At 37.0% G+C, this 18,112-nt stretch overlaps 1 pseudogene; it reads right to left on the bottom strand.

Annotated features, from left to right (window-relative positions):
- Positions 1-8,624: 8,624 nt before the first annotated feature.
- The window catches only part of LOC149173631 (subtilisin-like protease SBT5.3), a 57,866-nt pseudogene continuing 48,378 nt past the window's right edge, over positions 8,625-18,112 (bottom strand).

Here is an 18,112-nt window from a genome sequence, read left to right on the forward strand (position 1 = left end):
TTCCACAAATTGTTGGAACTAATCTAACTAGACTTAACTTAGATAACTGAGCTAACCAATTACAACTCAAAGTACAACTCATCTTGATATCCTTAATCAAAGGATAACTTCCTCAATCAATGGAGAAACTGTTGCATGTCTTCACATAGACTTCATGTTTGATTTCCTACAACTAATTAACTCAAGATGAATTAATTAATTAATTTTCAAACAGATACTAAAATCAAATTCGAATTTTACTTCTCAATTTTAGTTCAGGGACTAACTAAAATTGGAATCCATCCCAAATTTCTATTTATAGCAATGCTATTTTTAGCACTTCCATTTTTCATTCCTTATTGCTATGTCCAACACTGGTACCTGAGATGCTATTTATAGCATTTCTTGTTGCTATTTTCAACATTCCCTCTCAACAAGAAAGGCATTCAACTCAAACCCAATCCTGAACCTTTGGAATGTTTTGCATGCAACACTTCTCCGAAGTGTTATTGTTCCAGCAACTCTAGAAACAAAAAAAACTCCCAACTGACCTCTTCGTTGGGCTAGAAATACCCTCTGATGCTGAAGCTCCCTCTGCCGCTGACAAGTGCTCCCTCTCTGACTTCTGAGCTGCTGTAACACTCCATGCATCTTGCACCGTTGCACACCTCTCTGTGCCATCCTGCACTGGTGCAACACTCCTGTGCTTCTCGCATTGTTGCATCTTGCTAGCTCTGCACAATCTTGGGACTCCTGCACTGTAGCTCTCTCTGCCGCTCCATCCACATCTGTCTCTACCCACTCAGTGAGTCATTCTGCTCCTCGTCGGGGCTCCCGTAGAAAGTTCTAATCAAAGAGGTTGGGTACCTCAATGATCCTGCCCCTATTCCAGCCTTCTTGGGACTGTCACTCCACATCGCCCCACCTCCTACTTGGAGGTATGGATGCATGTGATCCCTCTGCCCACTTGGCTCGAAATTTCCCCCTACTAGAGGTCTCTGCATGAATGGATGCCTCCACTCAGTCTCCTACCAGCTTCTCTAGTTTTGGCTACTCGACAACCAAGCTGCTTCACCAATTGTGAGCTCCTCCACAATTGTCTGAGACTTCTTCTAGCACTACATGTTGAGAGGTGATGTACTCTCCCTCTTTACCACCAAGTCTCCAATAGTTGCCTTGCTCCTCAAGGCTTTGCATGCATCTTGAACCTCAAGTGCATATAGGTTCTTGGCTAGCACACCAATATGTTTCATCTTTCCCGCCGTCACGAAATTTTTTGGAAAAAGAGCTGATTTTAAACCAGTGATATATCCCTCATCCGAACTCCGATTCAACCGATTTTTTTTTTTAATTTGGGTATTTTTTCGCAAGGAATCCACATCTGCTATTTGTTTCTGAAAATTTTGCACAAAAATTTTCAGATTTGCTCTGCAAACTCACGGCCCAATTATTTTTTTTTACTTCAATTTCTCTTCTTCATATACTGTTCACAGCTCTAATCACCATTGCTCCGAAACCATGTAGAAATTTCACCGTAGATTAAACTGATTATGCAATGTACTAAAGCAAAATACTTAATCTACTTCTACAATCAAACTTGCGAAATATTAATCGATTATGAGCAAGATCAAATAGAACACATATCACTGAGAATGAGAAAGCAATCACACATGAACACAGAGGAATACTCTGGGGAAAGCCTCAGCTGAAAACCTCGATCTCTGTAGTATCATACAAGTGGAAATATGTCCGGATTACATAAAGCTTTAGCTCACAAGCTATCCAACTCTCAGTACATTCTCTCTACTGCTCATAGACAGTTAAAGGCTTCTCACAAACCTTCTCCTCTTCCCTCCAAGCCTGCTATTTCCTTGCGTAGTTTCTCCTGGGGTCCAATGCTGCCACCTGTGTGAATTTACCTCTCACACAACACATTAAACTCAAAAGTAACTGCGCAGTCGTGAAGGAGATAATTCCTTCTACATGGATGAGTTTCCTATATAGGAAAAATCCTCCAATTGATAGTACACTATCCCTTCCTTTGATCTCAACTGGGTCTTTGACTGAACTAACATGCATGAGTTATTTATGAGAGAATATTCAATTATCTGAAGTGCAACAGTTACATGCATGCATGCATTAACTAACTAAACTCACAATTAGTTACACAAACTGTTGGAACTAATCTAACTGGACTTAACTCAGATAACTGAGCTAACTAATTACAACTCAAAGTACAACTCATCCTGATCTCCTTAATCAAGGGATAACTTCTTCAATCAATGGAGAAACTGTTGCATGTCTTCACATAGACTTCATGTTCAATTTCCTACAACTAATTAACTCAAGATGAATTAATTAATTATTTTTCAAACAGCTGCTAAAATCAAATTCGAATTTTACTTCTCAATTTTAGTTCAGGGACTAACTAAAATTTGAATCCATCCTGAAATGCTATTTATAGCAATGCTATTTTTAACACTTCCATTTTTCATTCCTTGTTGCTATGTCCAACACTGTTACCTAAAATGCTATTTATAGCATTTCTTGTTGCTATTTTCAACAGAGAGATGCAACCCAAAATATCTAAGATTCATAAGTTTACCCTTATCAACACATGAGCTCTTAGCTGTTGAATGTGTTGATAAAAAAATAAAAATCAGATCACATTTCTCTAGCTGATGCATTTAGCAGATCTCCATAGGGATTCGCTGGTGTTGTTGACCCATCACTGCATTCACTACACTACTCTCTTCCTTTCACCTGTGCGACCTGCCTGATTCTAATATGTAAATGAGCGTCTCAACACTGGCCACCAACAGATGGAACTGCAAAACAATTAATAGTAACACTCTCTGCAGTGAGCACTCTTCAAACAATTGAGAAAGACACATAGGTGTATGCACTTGTTTCCAAAGGTCGTCGACACTCCTTCTAAGGTATGAACTTCAACAACACTCCAACAACGATCAACACTAACTGCAGTTTCACTGCACCATCCAACTATGCTCTCCAAATTCTTCAAACACTCAGAAAACCGGCCTCTTAATCAACCTCACCAACCACAAATCGACTGTTGGAAATAGCAACAAGAAATATTAAAAATAGAATCCATGAATTCCAATTTAATTTTTCCTTGAATTAAATTGTGAATTAAAATTGTAATTCTTTTCTCATAGCAACTTGTAATAGTTAACTAAGTTAAGTTGACTTAGTTAACTTGGGAATTTCAAATTTGAAGTCTTTTGGAAGTCATGTAAGTGTTATCTCTAAATTTTAGGGGTCCAAGATGAGTTTAATTGTGAGTTGTAATTAGATAACTCAATTTATTGAGTTATGTTAAGTTAAATTAGTTCCAAAATGTTTGTGGAACTAAGAGAGAGTTAACAGTCAGCTGGTGCACTAGTGCATCCACAAGTGTCACTCTAGTTAACTAAAGATTCCCTCATCAGAAACTCATGCATGTCGGTTCTGAGAAAGACCAAGCTAAGACTAGAGTGTAGGGATAGTGTACTATCAGTTGTATGATTTACTGAGTTGTATAGATCATGCATGCAATCAGGAAGTCAACCTAGATTGAATTGCGCAGTTTTGGAAGCATTGGATTCCCATTAATATGGGTTATTCAACCATAGGAATTGCACAAGGAAATAGGGGCTTGGAGAGCAGCAGAATAGGCTAAGGTTTAGCTTGAGCTAGCTTATGAGTAGAGAGTTGATCATACTTGTGCGTGAATTGTTCTAGTGAGAACAAGCTTTGTATTTTCACTCAGATTTCTGATTAATGCAATATAGATAGTAGGGGTTTTGAGCAGTGGCTTTCCTCGGATAAATATTGCGTTATGTGCCATTGGGTTATCTTCTTATTGTTCATATTGTTTTCATCCATCTATTGGCTTCCTCTGGTTGAAATTAGATTCTTGTCCTGTGTTTTAGTACTTTGTATGAGCTTATGAATCTACAAGATTTTCTACATGGTATCGAAGCTGAAGACAATATACTAGAGGAGACTTTGAAGTTTTGGGTTTTGGGTTACATGTGAAATTCGAATTTGCAAAACATACTTCAAGATCAGCTAATGACATTCTACGGTTTGCGACTCGAGTATGCCTTGGATGGAAACTCAAATTACATAGCTTGGAAGGACAAGATGGAGGTCGTGTTGGAGGATAATGGCTTGAAGGAATTCATTGATCAATACATTCCTAAGCCACCAACAATATCTGGGAAAATGTAAGAAGTGTGTGGCAAGGTCGAGGTAGATAATCCTTGAGGGAGTTCGAGACCACATTGTCTCAAGTCTTCATGGGAAGGAGACTCCGTATGCTATGTGGAAAGCATTCACAGACCTTTTCCATAACAACAATGATCATTAAAGTTGGAATTGAAAGATAAACTTCGAAAAATCAAGATGGAGGCAGGTGACTCAATTCCAAATTACTTGACCAATTTCACTCATTGTTGAGATGAGATTGGAAGTGTTGGAATCACTAGAGTTGAGGATGATATGGTGAGTCTAGCTCTCCTAGGACTTCCCAAGAGTTGGCATAGTTATCAGGACTCTGTCAATGGGAGGGAGAAGTTTCCAGATTGGGAATGAGTGTGGTCAGATTTGGTACAAGAGGATTTTCGACGAAACACCAAAGATGGGACCTCTTCCAAGGAAGTGGAAGAGGATTTTGCCTTAGCAAGTAAGGAAAAGAAGGCCAAGGGAAAGAAGTCCCAAGGCAAGGCAGGCTGAAAGAAGATGGACTTGTCGAAATTCAAGTGTTTTCACTGTCATGAGCACAGGCACTATGCCACGAATTGCCCACAGAAAAAAGAAAGAAAGAAGGAGCCTGCAGTAGTTGCAACAAGTGAAGCTCTAGCTTCACAATTTGAACTTGATTTCACTCTCATTGCATGCATGGCCAACATTATCATGGGAGCTGTGTGGTATCTTGACAATGGTGCCTCGCTCCATATGACGGGGAATAAAGATCTCTTTAGTGATGTTGAGGAGAAAGACCTCAAGCAAAGCATAAAGTTTGGAGATGACGGGAGGTATAGAGCTACCGGGATTGGCACAGTTACCTTTCAGAGGGAATTTGGCTCCCCTATCAGGATCACAAATGTGATGTATGTTCTAGGACTAAAGAAGAATCTTGTTTCAGTTGCGATATTGGAAGACCATGGCTATGATGTGATTTTTAATAAGGGAAATGTTTTCCTTAGACACATCGCCATGGGACAGGTAAAACAAATCGGTGCATGGGTCAAGAACCTATATGCTCTTGAGGTACAAGATGCATGCAAAGCCTTGAGGAGCAAGGAAAATGTTAGAGACTTGGTGGTTGAGAGGGAGAGTGAATTAACTCTAAACATGCAGCCCTAGAAGTAGCCTTAGAAGCAATCTCGGACAATTATGGAGCAGCCACAATTGGAGAAGCAGGGAGAAGACTGAGTGGAGACATCCACTCATGCAGAGACCTATAGTAGGGAGAAATTTCGAGCCAAGTGGGTAGAGGGAGAACATGCAACCATACCTCCAGGTGTGAGGTGGGGCAATGTGAAGTGATAGTTCCAAGAGGGTTGAAATTGGGTAGGGTCCATTGAGAGTTTTTATCTCATGGATCATACCTTGCTATGGGAGCCCAAAGTACATAGTAGCAGGAGGAATCAGTGGCGGTTGATGTAGTCAGAGATGAAAGTGGCAGATGTTAGAGCAATCAGATACTGAAGAGCACATAGAAAGGTTGACAACAATGCAGAAAGCAGAGTTAGCAGAAGCACAGAGTTTTCAGTCGACAAAGGTAGTAGAAGTTAGAAAATTTGATGACAGATGCATCATACTGGTTCAGGTTGGATGCTTTTTTTAGTTTCAGGAGTTGTTGTAGAAACAACACTAGAGAGATGTGTTGCATGTAGAAAATTCCAAAGGTTTAGGATCGGGATAGAGTTGAAGTCCTTTCTTGTTGAAAGGGAGTGTTGGAAATAACAACAAGAAATGTTAAAAACAGAATCTAGAAATTCCAATTAAATTTGTCCTTGAATTAAATTGTGAATTAAAATTGTAATTCTTTTCTCATAGCCACTTGTAATAGTTAATTAAGTTAAGTTTACTTAGTTAACTTAGGAATTTCGAGTTGGAGGTATTTTGGAAGTCATGTAAGTGTTCTCCCTAAATTTTAGGGGTCCAGGATGGGTTTATTTGTGGGTTGTAATTAGGTAACTCAGTTTACCGAGTTATGCTCAGTTAAATTAGTTCCAAAATATTTGTGGAACTAATAGAGAGTTAACAGTTAATTGGTGCACTAGTGCATCCACAAGTGACACTCTAGTTAACTAAAGTTTCCCTCATCAGAAACTCATGCATGTCGATTATGAGAAAGACCCAATTGAGACTAGAGTGGAGGGACAATGTACTATCGATTGTATGATTTACTGAGTTGTATAGATCATGCATGCAATCAGGAAGTCAACCTAGACCCAATTGAGACTAGAGTGGAGGGACAATGTACTATCGGTTGTATGATTTACTGAGTTGTATAGATCATGCATGCAATCAGGAAGTCAACCTAGATTGGATTGTGCATTTTTTGAAGCACTAGATTCCCATTAATATGGGCTATTCAACCATAGGAATTGTGCAAGGAAATAGGGGCTTGGAGAGCAACATAAAAGGCTAAGGTTTGGCTTGAAATAGCTTGTGAGAAGAGAGTTGATCATACTTGTGCAGGAATTGTTCTAGTGAGAATAAGCTTTGTATTTTCACTTAGATTTCTGATTAATGCAATATAGCTAGTAGGGGTTTTGAGCAGTGTCTTTCCCGAATAAATATTGTTTTATGTACCATTGATTTATCTTCTTCCTTTTCATATTGTTTTCATCGATCTATTGGCTTCCACTGGTTGAAAGTAGAAGTAGATTCTTGTCTTGTGTTTTAGTACATTGCATGAGCTTGTGAATCTACAAGATTTCCTACATCGACCTCTCTGAAACTCGACCTCTGGTGCTCCACGACCTCTAGGCTCAAGACTGTGGCCCAAATAAATCGTGGCACAAATAATTTAATGGATAGGCTCTTCATTAGTAAGAACAACCTCCAATGCTTACACACAAATGTTATCTCCTGATGCCTCCATGGGCTTCACGAGGTGACTCTTCACTACACTCTTTCAGAATATTGAATCAGTGGCTTTACAGGTCTTGCAACAACTCAACACAATACTGACAACAACCTCGTGCAATAGAAATCTTAGCATAACAACAGCCTTCAGTGACTGCCTTTTGCATTTTCATAATTTCTATGCTGCCCCCACGCTAGTACTCACAAACGGCAACTCTCACAGCATGTGATGTGAATGAAAAATCAAGGATCGAATCTGGATCGAACATTGATCTCAACGATCTATTTCGACGAGCATTAACACAAATACATAGACTTCTCTACAAGCAGGCCGACCTACTCTTCGCACTCACAACAAGTAGTCAAAACACAACTTTATCTCCTGATGCTCTGATACCAACTAAAAATAATAGGAAGGCAAATTGAAAATGAAAATGAAACCCACCACACTCAGGTGAGGAACACCTGAGGCTACCACAATGTTGCTTTCATTAATTAGAGCAATAACATATACACAAATATAATGGTTACATTCTGTTTGGGAGATCAAAACAATCTCCTACAAAATAGGATCTAAATCTAAACTTAGAAAACAATCAAAACACCCTTTCTCCATTATTTCTATGTATCAAGTGTAGTTAAAAGCTCAACATGGATGGTTGTCGAGTTAGTTTGGCAGATGTGGATCTAGGGAAGGATACCTCATTTGTTGAAGACTCGAGAGTTGTCTTCTAGTGAAGTTATGCGACAGCGTGGGATGTGTTCAGTAATTGAATTCGGGAAATCCGAGATTTGGGAGTTCAAGAGTGGAACTCAGGAAGCCAACTTGCCAACTACACCTTTACGAGGCCTAAGAGACAACTCGATGGAGTTAGTAGTCTAGAATATTTTGAAATTATTAAGGGAAGTTGATGAAGACGTTACTTGATTGAGATCAAGAGAAGTACTTGGTAAGGGAGAGACTTGGAGATTAACTCTTACTTGTCTTGTGCATCTTGAGTGATATTCCTAGTCCTTAAATGTTATTGTTGTGTGAGTTGTGTAAGTGTTAATTAGTTAGATTGAGAAATCTAGTGTTTGGTTGAGATATTTTCTCAACTTATTGATTGTATAGTTAAGATAGAATTTCTATTTTCAACCAATGACTGATGTATTTATAGTGTGATTAATTTAATGTAATATAAATTTTGATGTGCAATCTGTTTTACAATTCTTGGAGATTCTATGCTGTTAGGTTTTATTTCATGCCAAAGTAATTAAAAAATGTAATTATCAAAAACTAATGTAATAACCTTTTATAAAAAAAATAAATTGGAATCAAGAAAGATTTGTAACAAATTGCATGTTTTAATGACACTCGATATGACGCTGTATACTTCAAAAACAAAAAACAAATTTAATTAATATAAATCATGCTTGAAATTTTATTAGGTTGCACGGCTTACCGATTCTACAAAAGAGAAACATTCAATGACCCTTTTACAAATTTTCCGTGAATAAATGAAAAGCAATAGCTGGTTAGTGAGATATTCACTATCTTAACTCACACTGCTTACCTTCACAACAATGGGACTTGCAACCCAATTCTTGGCATTTCTCCATGTAAGGTACCCAAATACGTACTGACCCTTAGAACTCTTCACGGCTTTCAGTGACACATTAAATGTTTTCCTTTCCCCGCTGGTAGAAAAGTGAAGCTCTGCAAGCTCAACTAAAACTGAAACTCCAACAGGAGACTGCACTTTTGCTTTATAAGTCACCGGTCCCTCTGCTACATTTGTCACAGTTCTTCTCACAGTTGCTGACCCTCTCAGTGCCGAGACAGTGATGGAAGGATAGTTGAGGTTATAGATGTTAGGGGGTCATTTAGGACAAGAGAATGCCCTTCCTGTTATGGCCTTGAGCTGGGTTGAATTATAATGCAAGCTGCAAAACAATTTGTTGTAGTCTCTGATTGATAGATCATAGACTAGGCCAGGATCTCCAGCCTTATTTAGATACACATGACCTGCACCATACTCGAAAGGACTTGCTATTTGCAGTGAGTCGTCTTTAATTGTCGTTTTGGTGTTGTCCAATTTTTGAGTTGTCATTTAAAAATATTAAAACATATTAAAATGGAAAGAAGGTTAGCAAATATATAAAATGTAGCAAAATAAAATATCTTTTATTTATTGGAAAATTTTATAAAACTTATCATGCTAAAAATTATAGTATTTAGATTAAGTATTATTTGTATTTGAATATCCAAGTTTTAACATTTTCAAAATTATAGTGTGTATAAAGTTTTCTTAAAACATATTAAAATGGAAAGAAGGTTAGCAAACATATAGAATATAGCAAAATAAAACATCTTTTATTTATTGGAAAACTTTATAAAACTTATCATGCTAAAAATTATAGTATTTAGATTAAGTATTATTGGTATTTGAGTATCCAAGTTTTAACATTTTTTAAAATTGTCATTAAAAACAAGTTTTAGTTATTTTTAATAGATAAATAAAATATCCATTAAAAATAAAAACAAAAACAATTAAAAGTATAATTTTAATTGTTCTTGATTCTAGATATTTATAGAGGTTTCGAAAACACCATATACAATTTAATTCCAAAAATGCTCAACTTAATTTCAAAACAATTTAAGTGCGTCAGTGCATCATTGATATTATTTTCCAAAATTTTAAAGAGAAATGTATTTTGAAGTTTAAAAATTTTGAGTATTTTAATGAGTTTTTACTATGTAAATTATAAAACGTTCGAGAATATTTTTGTAAAAAGTTAAATTTAATTTCTAATAATTTTGTATAATATTTGTAAAATTTTGAAAATTTTAATTAATATTATGTATGGAAAATTTTAAGAATAGAAGTTTATCTTAAAGTTTATAAACTTTGGTGAATTTTATTAGTCCTTAATATACAAAGTGTGAAATGTTTGGTGATATTTTGGTAGAAATATTAGTAGATGTAAAATTTTGACAATTTTTAAGGTAAAATAATTTTATACTATAAAATTTGAGGGAATTGGTTTTAGAAAAAAATGGAAACTACCGTAATATTAACCCTTTAAATTTTCCCTCATAATTTTTTATAAAATATTTGAAAATCCTTTTATAAAAGAAAATCAAATTTCTAAAAAAATATTTTATTAAAAAAAATAAATTCAAATTTCTAAAATTTTTATATGATATTTACGAAAATTTAAAATTTTAAAGATATAATAATTTTATAGTTTTTGGCAATATAATATTGGAGGTCCTGTCCTCATCCCCCACATCCACAAGCTTTTCAATCAAGTAGTCAAGCAAGGGTTCCCTAAACCTTGGACTGAGAGCCTCATTATCCCTATTTTTAAAAGTGGGGATACAAATAACCCCTCTAATTATCGGACAATTATGATCAGCCCTCTCTTAGCCAAGTTATATGGTAGTATTCTGGAAAAGAAGTTAAGCATATGGCTTGAAAGTGAAGGTAAGCGAGCTAAAGGCCAAGCAAGTTTCAGAAGGCATCACTCAACAACAGACCACCTTGTTACGCTTAGGATCATTGCGGAGGAATGTCGTAATGATAAATCCAATTTATTTTGTTGCTTTGTGAACTTTAGAAAGGCTTTCGATACGGTTCCTAGATACAACCTTTGGAATAGGTTAGAAGAGCTAAAGGTTCCTCTTGAGTTGAGAGCTGCTGCTATAAGGTTATACGAGAATGTAATTGCCAAGCTAAAGAGCAATGAGGGGTGGTCGAAAGATATTAAGTGTAACATCGGAGTTAAACAAGGTTGTCCCCTCTCCCCTACCCTATTTGGCATTTACATCGATAAGCTCGAAGGCTATTTAGAGGAAGCAAGATGTGATGGCACAATCTTAGCTGGGATAGTCGTTATCCTTCTTCTCTATGCTGACGATATTGTTCTTTTGGCAAGGTGCCCATCTGATCTTGATAAGCAACTCAAGCTTCTTAAGGATTTCTACTCTACCATGGGTATGACTGTTAACACTGACAAAACAAAAGTTATGATTATCAAATCCGAGAAGGACACTTACGCTAATTTTATGTATGACAATAATAACTTGGAGGAAGTGTATTCTTACAAGTACCTAGGAATTGATATCCATCACAAGCTCAACTAGAACCATAGCATTCAGAAAAGGATTAATGGGGGGTGGAAAGCTTATTTTGGTCTTGAAAATAATTGTAAAACAGCAAACCTCGTAATGTGGGATAAAAAGAAGTTCCTCTTTGAAACTTTAGTCACTCCTGTTATCTTATATGACTGTGAGGTTTGGGGTTGCAGCATCTCCAGAGAATCATGGAGAAAGATTGAGCAAATCCAGAAGCGTTTTATAACTTATAACCTGAAAATTAAAAGTAATACACCCTATCCTATTCTCTTTATAGAAGCAGGTCTTTCCCCTATTGAGAGCCTAGCTATGCTTAGGTTTCTGTTGTACAAGCACAAACTCAATAACATAGACGATCATAGACTTCCTAAGCTAGCTTTAAATTCCAGCCAAAACCACCTACGGCTCAATCGAGGGTGGCATAAAGACATGAGGCCCTGGTTAAACTATTGGGAGATCAACGAGAATGATGCATTGCAAAACATAAATAACATTAAAGATATTGTTACTTCTAAATTCAAAGAAAAATTGTGGTGTGAGAAAGATTTAGCGGCTAAAAGAAAATTAAGTTATTATAAGAAGGTCATCAACCCCACCCTAGAAGATCAAAAGTATCTCTCTATTTTAACTAGCTCAAAGAAGAAAATTAATATAGCAAAGATTAGAACGAATTCTCATGAGCTCCATAGTGAAACAGATCGGGCAGTTCCTAAAACGCCATGGATGGAAATGATCTGCCATATATGTGAGAATAGGAGCATCGAGGATGAAAACCACTTCCTCTTAGAGTGCCCCGCGTACAACCACATTAGATCTCAGTTTCACAATCTTTGTTACAATACTGACCTTCCTAGCCTTTTACAACGTCAAAATTATAGTGAGCTCGGGAGGCTTCTCTCCAAGCTTTTTGAGCATAGGAATAAAATTTTAAATCAAAATAAATAATTTGTTTATTTAGGTCCGATAGATCATTGTTTGGTCTCAGCGGACGTTAACCACCATTATCGTCATCAATATAATAATTTTAAACAATAAATCATTTGTTAAAAATAGAATGCAAATTGGCAAAAATATATTTATAGAAAACATGGAAAAATAGCGCCTCTACTCATGTTGGTCCCAAAATTTCGGCAGATTGGAATATATGCCCGCTCAAAATGAAAAATCTTTCAAAACTTTGTATGCATACGCATAAATAGATACAGATACCTGTAGTCATAATGGCAGCTGCTGAGCTCCAATGAGGATGTGCACTCTTCAATAAAGCTGCAACACCAGCAATATGCGGGCACGCCATAGACGTGCCAGAATCTAGAGCGAAAGGTACAGCTCTATTATCAAAGTTCAAATCAGTTAATGGTGCTGCTTCTGAAAATGCCGCAAGGATGCCCACCCCTGGAGCTGTAATATCAGGCTGCACCGGAGAAACAGTTAACAACTTTCTTTTCAAAATATTAAGGAAGATATCATACCAATGGAGTTGTGGGGATTGAATTATAAACCTTGAGTATGTCTGGAGTAAGAGAATTCGGACCCCTAGAGGAAAAGTTTGCCATAGTCGGAGCTGGCTCGGAGCTGGCTTTACATCTAATTGAGTTCTTGAATAAATGAAAGCGACAGGGGACCTGAATGAGCATAATTTAATTGGGCATTAGGGTTTTTCATGCAATAACCAGGTTTTACTACACGTTGAAAAGCTTTATATCTAATTGAGTTCTTGAATAAATGGAAGCGACAGGGGACCTGGATGAGCATAATTTAATTGGGCATTAGGGTTTACTACAAGATGAAAAGTCGCATTGAAATCCTACGCTGTTGATTTGATGTATTGAAAAACTGCCGCTCCATCAGTTGCATTCAAATGTGCAGCAGGAAGAAAATGAAAGTCTTCATCAACGTCTGTGTCGCCTCCGGGTGCATTGGCGAGAATCACGCCTACTCCTCCTGCTAATCGAACGGTTAAACCTTTCTCAATTCTTTCACTGATACCACGAAGGCAGGCAACGATTTTTCCTTTAACTTTGCTGGGATCTAATGATCCCGGGAAACAGAGTTGCCTGAAAATATTAGCGATTGAAACTGTTAAAACACAATATGACAAAGAAGTGTGACTTTGATGGATTGAAATACTATTCCTGTCCAAGTTTTTTCGCTGGTAATTGGGTAGTAGTATGTAGCATCATACCCAGCTGTCGTATTCACATGTGGGGCTTTCACTCTTGCTGATGATACCAGTGGATATAACTTTCCCTTTGGTAATTGGAACTGGGCTAGGCTTCGTCCCTGGCCTCAAACAAAAACACAGAGAGTAACAAAATGATTTTTCTAGCAAACTGCAAGGGATCCGAACACAGAGAGTAACAGAATGATTTTTCTAGCAAACTGCAAGGGATCCGATTTATTGAGAAACAAAGGGAAAATTTCAATATGCTTTATTGCCCTCTTGAAATTTTGTATGAAAAGATATCTCTACAGCACTCACAATTATCCTGATAATCAATAAACCGTTAAATCTTACAATGCTTTCGCAAAAACTTGCAACATAAACATAATGAAATATGTATAAGCCTCTCGGCCTATTTAGCGGTTCCATGTTCCAGGGATTAATTTCCACCCTTAGGGGAATACTGGTAAATCGAATTTCATAAAATGAATTCAGCGCTCTTCCATACTTAATTAGAGAAGAGGTTAGAGAGCACCAATAAGCCGGTAGTAGTGTAACTGTTCTACGTTTTGAGGTATTTTTTGGGTCAAATTTATTGAAAAATTGATAGAGATTTGTTGAAGTGACATAATTGAGTTGTGAATTTTTTTGAAAAAAATGAGTGTCAAGTTTTTTTTTCAGGGCACTGAATGTTGGGTTTACCTGCAGGTTTTAGTAAATTTTTAAACCCTTACCATTACTTTGAATGAGTGGTTAGTCCCATGTTCCAGGGTGATTGTTATTGATGTGTTGGGATCACAGATTTATGCTGTGAACTTTGGAAAATATGAATGTTATAGGGGTTTTCAAGGCGAGCCCTGAATGTTTTCAAGGCAGTTAGTCCCATGGTTCTGCAACACTCCCACTCTGACATGAAACAATGGAATCTCACTTTCAGCCAAGGCTATAATATCATGTTGGAGTTTGACATTAAACCAAAAATTGCAGGTCATAGTAAATTTCCAGACATCTATTTTGAGTGGGCAGTTAATCTCATGTTTCTAAAGTAGTTGTTAATCCATCACATCAATTCCTAAATATAATACAATTAGTTGAACACTAAATCAATTTTCACATTCAAAAATATATTTTAAATAACAAAAAAATATAATCTGAATCAAAAAATAATTTAACCATCTTAAAAAAATAAAAAAATAATGATTAAAAGATGCCAATAAGCCGTACTTACTATATATGTTATGTTGTTTCCAAGATGAACACTCGAAGAGTATGCGCTGTCGATGCTGCTTGCTCCCACCGATATGACCCTAGGTGCCACATTTGCAACCGTTGCCGGAAGTGGACCAGAATTTGAGGCGGAACAGACGACAACCCTCCCTCTTTGAACTGCATGGAACGATCCAATTGAAATTGCATCTTGAAAATAATCCCAAAGAGGAGGCTCACCTCCAAGAGAAACTGAGAACACATCAACTCCGTCATGTATCCCTGCATCGAAAGCTGCAAGAATATCTGCATCATAGCAACCATGGTACACTAAATCTATAGGCCAGCAAATTTTATAACTTGCAACTCTAGCATGAGGGGCTCCTCCTTTTGCAACCCCTTCTGCATGTCCATATATACTTGCTTTTTTCACGAAATTTCCCCATGCTGTAGACAGACTATGAGTTCCATGTCCAACTTTGTCTCGCGCAGAGAGAAATTCCCTTGTTTCAGAGAGATTCAAAGGGTTAATTTCAGCATCACGCCCCTTGATGAAATACCTTCCTCCAATCAATTTCCTGTTGCAAACAGCAATTTGGAGGGTGAAACTTTGCTTCCATTGTGAAGGGCTTGCTCTCCAATCAACTTGTTATTGCAAAACACTCGAGAGTGAACCATGATTCCAAGAATTGAATACTAACTGTTCCACTTTTCGGGCAGGGATATCTTACAATGCAGTTGGCTTCTATTATACACCAACAAACAAAGAAACAAATACAGAGATTGAGCATTCTCCAACAAGCAAGTTCAAAGTGTTTTTCTTCCCAGCAATGTCATGCAAGAAATAATAACTGCAATAGACTGCAAGCATTACAACAATATCAAATAAGAATGCAGGGGCACTTTACAAGCAAAAAACATGTATTATTCCGTTACAACCCATCAAGGTAAATATTGAGTATCTCTACAATTATCACTCAAAATTGTGTTTGCGTCAGTGAACTTCCAAACAGTTACCATTATCTTAAGTGGAAAATTAATCTCAATTTACCAAGGTGGATACTAGCGTGGCCGTTAATCCACATTATCGATTCTCAATGAAGTGTGTGTGAGAATCACTCCAACACTTGGCCAAAGCTCTTATTCCGTGTTGAGGTTCTGGGTTACACTAAAATCTCCAAACAATGTTAAACTTCTAAACCCTTACCACTATCTTAAGTGGGCAATTAATCTCATGTTCCCAAGTGAATCTCGGGATCATATGATCTATTCCCAATGAAGTGAGTGTGAGAATTACTCCAACATTACTTACCTCAAAAACATGCTTAAACATCAAAGTGCCAGATTACTTTAAATATAACATATTTACAAAGATCTAACCATTACTGTTCCAGGATTTCTGGCCTAAGTGCTTAAAACTGGCCATCAATAAACACTTACAAACCATACTACTCCAAAAGAATACAAAACTCAAACATACTTCTGGGAAATTGTAATGTTTTATAAAGAATTTGAATTACAAAACTCAAACATACTTCTGGGAAACTGTAATCTTTTATAAAGAATTTGAAATTCTTACTGTTCCAGGATTTCTGGCCTAAGTGCTTAAAACTGGCCATCAATAAACACTTACAAACCATACTACTCCTAAAGAATACAAAACTCAAACATACTTCTGGGAAATTGTAATGTTTTATAAAGAATTTGAAATTCTTCATCTTCTCTGGCCTTGTGTTTAACCTAGAGAGGTCATCCTTATTTAAATGGTAAATGCCAAAATATTCTTGAAATTTGATGTACATGAGAAACTGTTTAACTTCATTAATGTCTATCATATTATTGGAGAATCTACAATTTAATTACATAAAAACAAACTTCATATCTCAGTCTCTAGATGGATATAGATAGAATCCTTTATCACTAGCAAGAAAAACTTTGAGCTAAATATCTTAATTGAATGTTATCCGATATGCAAATATCGTTTAACAAATTGAAGGCTACTCCGACCCCTCATTAGCGCACCTGTTGCAGTGTTCTGGACCAAATTTTGTTCCCTTTTGGCAGAACCCCTTCCATCGAGAAGGAATAGGCCCTATATTTGTGTCATCAAAACTTGTAGATTCTGGCCATACCCCTGAATGCAAAAGAAAAATAGTATCAGAATCAAATAACATATAAAATGAACTCACCTAAAGGAACACACAGAGAACTATTTCGAAGGCTACTGAGGTGGCTTGCTACCAGTATCTGTTAAAATAAGATAATTACTCCTGCATGAGGAGTTGGCTAAACATAGAGAATCAGTTAACTGAGTGATTGAGTGGTTGAGTGTTTGAGTGTTGAGTCGAGTTAAGTGATAGACGACTTTGAGTGTGTGATTGCATGTGGTTGCATGTCAAGATATTTTAGGCAAATAGTTAGTTGGAAAAGGTTTAAATACCCTTCACCGGGTTCATTGTAATCATCAAGTTTTGTGTGATCAATAAAAGAGCAACAACTCGTGTTTTGTGTGAATTCATGCTTTGTCTCCTCCGCCTTTCCAACAAATTGGTATCAGAGCAAGGTTTAAGACAGAGAGATTCTACAACCGCACCATGCATGTGCGAGTAATAAGATAGTCGGAAGTTTCTCAGCCGTTGTAGCCAAACTCGTTTGGTTTGTAAACAACATAGATAGAGTTTCTTGAAAAAGCAGCCGCAGCTGCCGTGAACACCTGTCGCCTGGGAAATTGATTAGTCAACGAGCAAGCCGTCGTTTAGCAGAAAAATTAGCGTTTGTCGCAACTCAATACACAGTCAACATATTTGAAAGTCGAAAGGCATAATCACGTAGGCTTTAAAAGTCACGTGATCTTTTAAAGTGAAGTGGAGAAATTTTTGGAGAAAGATGGCTTTCTCAAATTTCCAGCCCCAGTTCCCATTGTTTACAGGGAAAGATTATGATGTGTGGGCCATTAAGATGGCGACCATGTTGCAGGCACATGATGTTTGGGATTATGTCAAGTTTGGGTTTTCAGAACCTAAGAACGAAGAAGAAGAACAAGCTCTCAGTAATACAGAGAGGGAACAATGGAAGAAAGACAAGAAGAAGAATGCACATGCGTTGCAGCTTATTCAGCAGGGAGTGGACCGAGCAGTGTTCCAGAAGATTATGATCACATCTTCAGCAAAAGTAGCATGGGATACTTTGGCAACAAACTATAAAGGTATGGCCAAAGTCAATATTGTTAAGTTGCAGAATACTATGAGAGATTTTGAAAGTCTGCAGATGAAGGAGACAAAGGACATCGATTCTTTCATGAATCAGGTCATAACTATCATAAATCAGTTAAAGATTTATGGTGAAGATATAAAAGATCAAAGAGTGGTTGAGAAGGTCCTCAGATCTTTGTCTACCAAATTTGATGTTGTGGTAGCAGCCATAGAAGAAGCCAAGGATTTGGCATCATTGATAGTTGATGAGCTGATGGGATCACTTCTATCACATGAGGCAAGGATAGACAGAAATAAGGATTCCACTTTAGAGACCGCTTTCAA

This window comes from Pinus tabuliformis, chromosome 4_2 (assembly GCF_031772625.1).
Source record: "Pinus tabuliformis cultivar Carrire ecotype Pingquan chromosome 4_2, CPIR1, whole genome shotgun sequence".
NCBI classification, from domain to species: Eukaryota; Viridiplantae; Streptophyta; class Pinopsida; order Pinales; family Pinaceae; genus Pinus; species Pinus tabuliformis.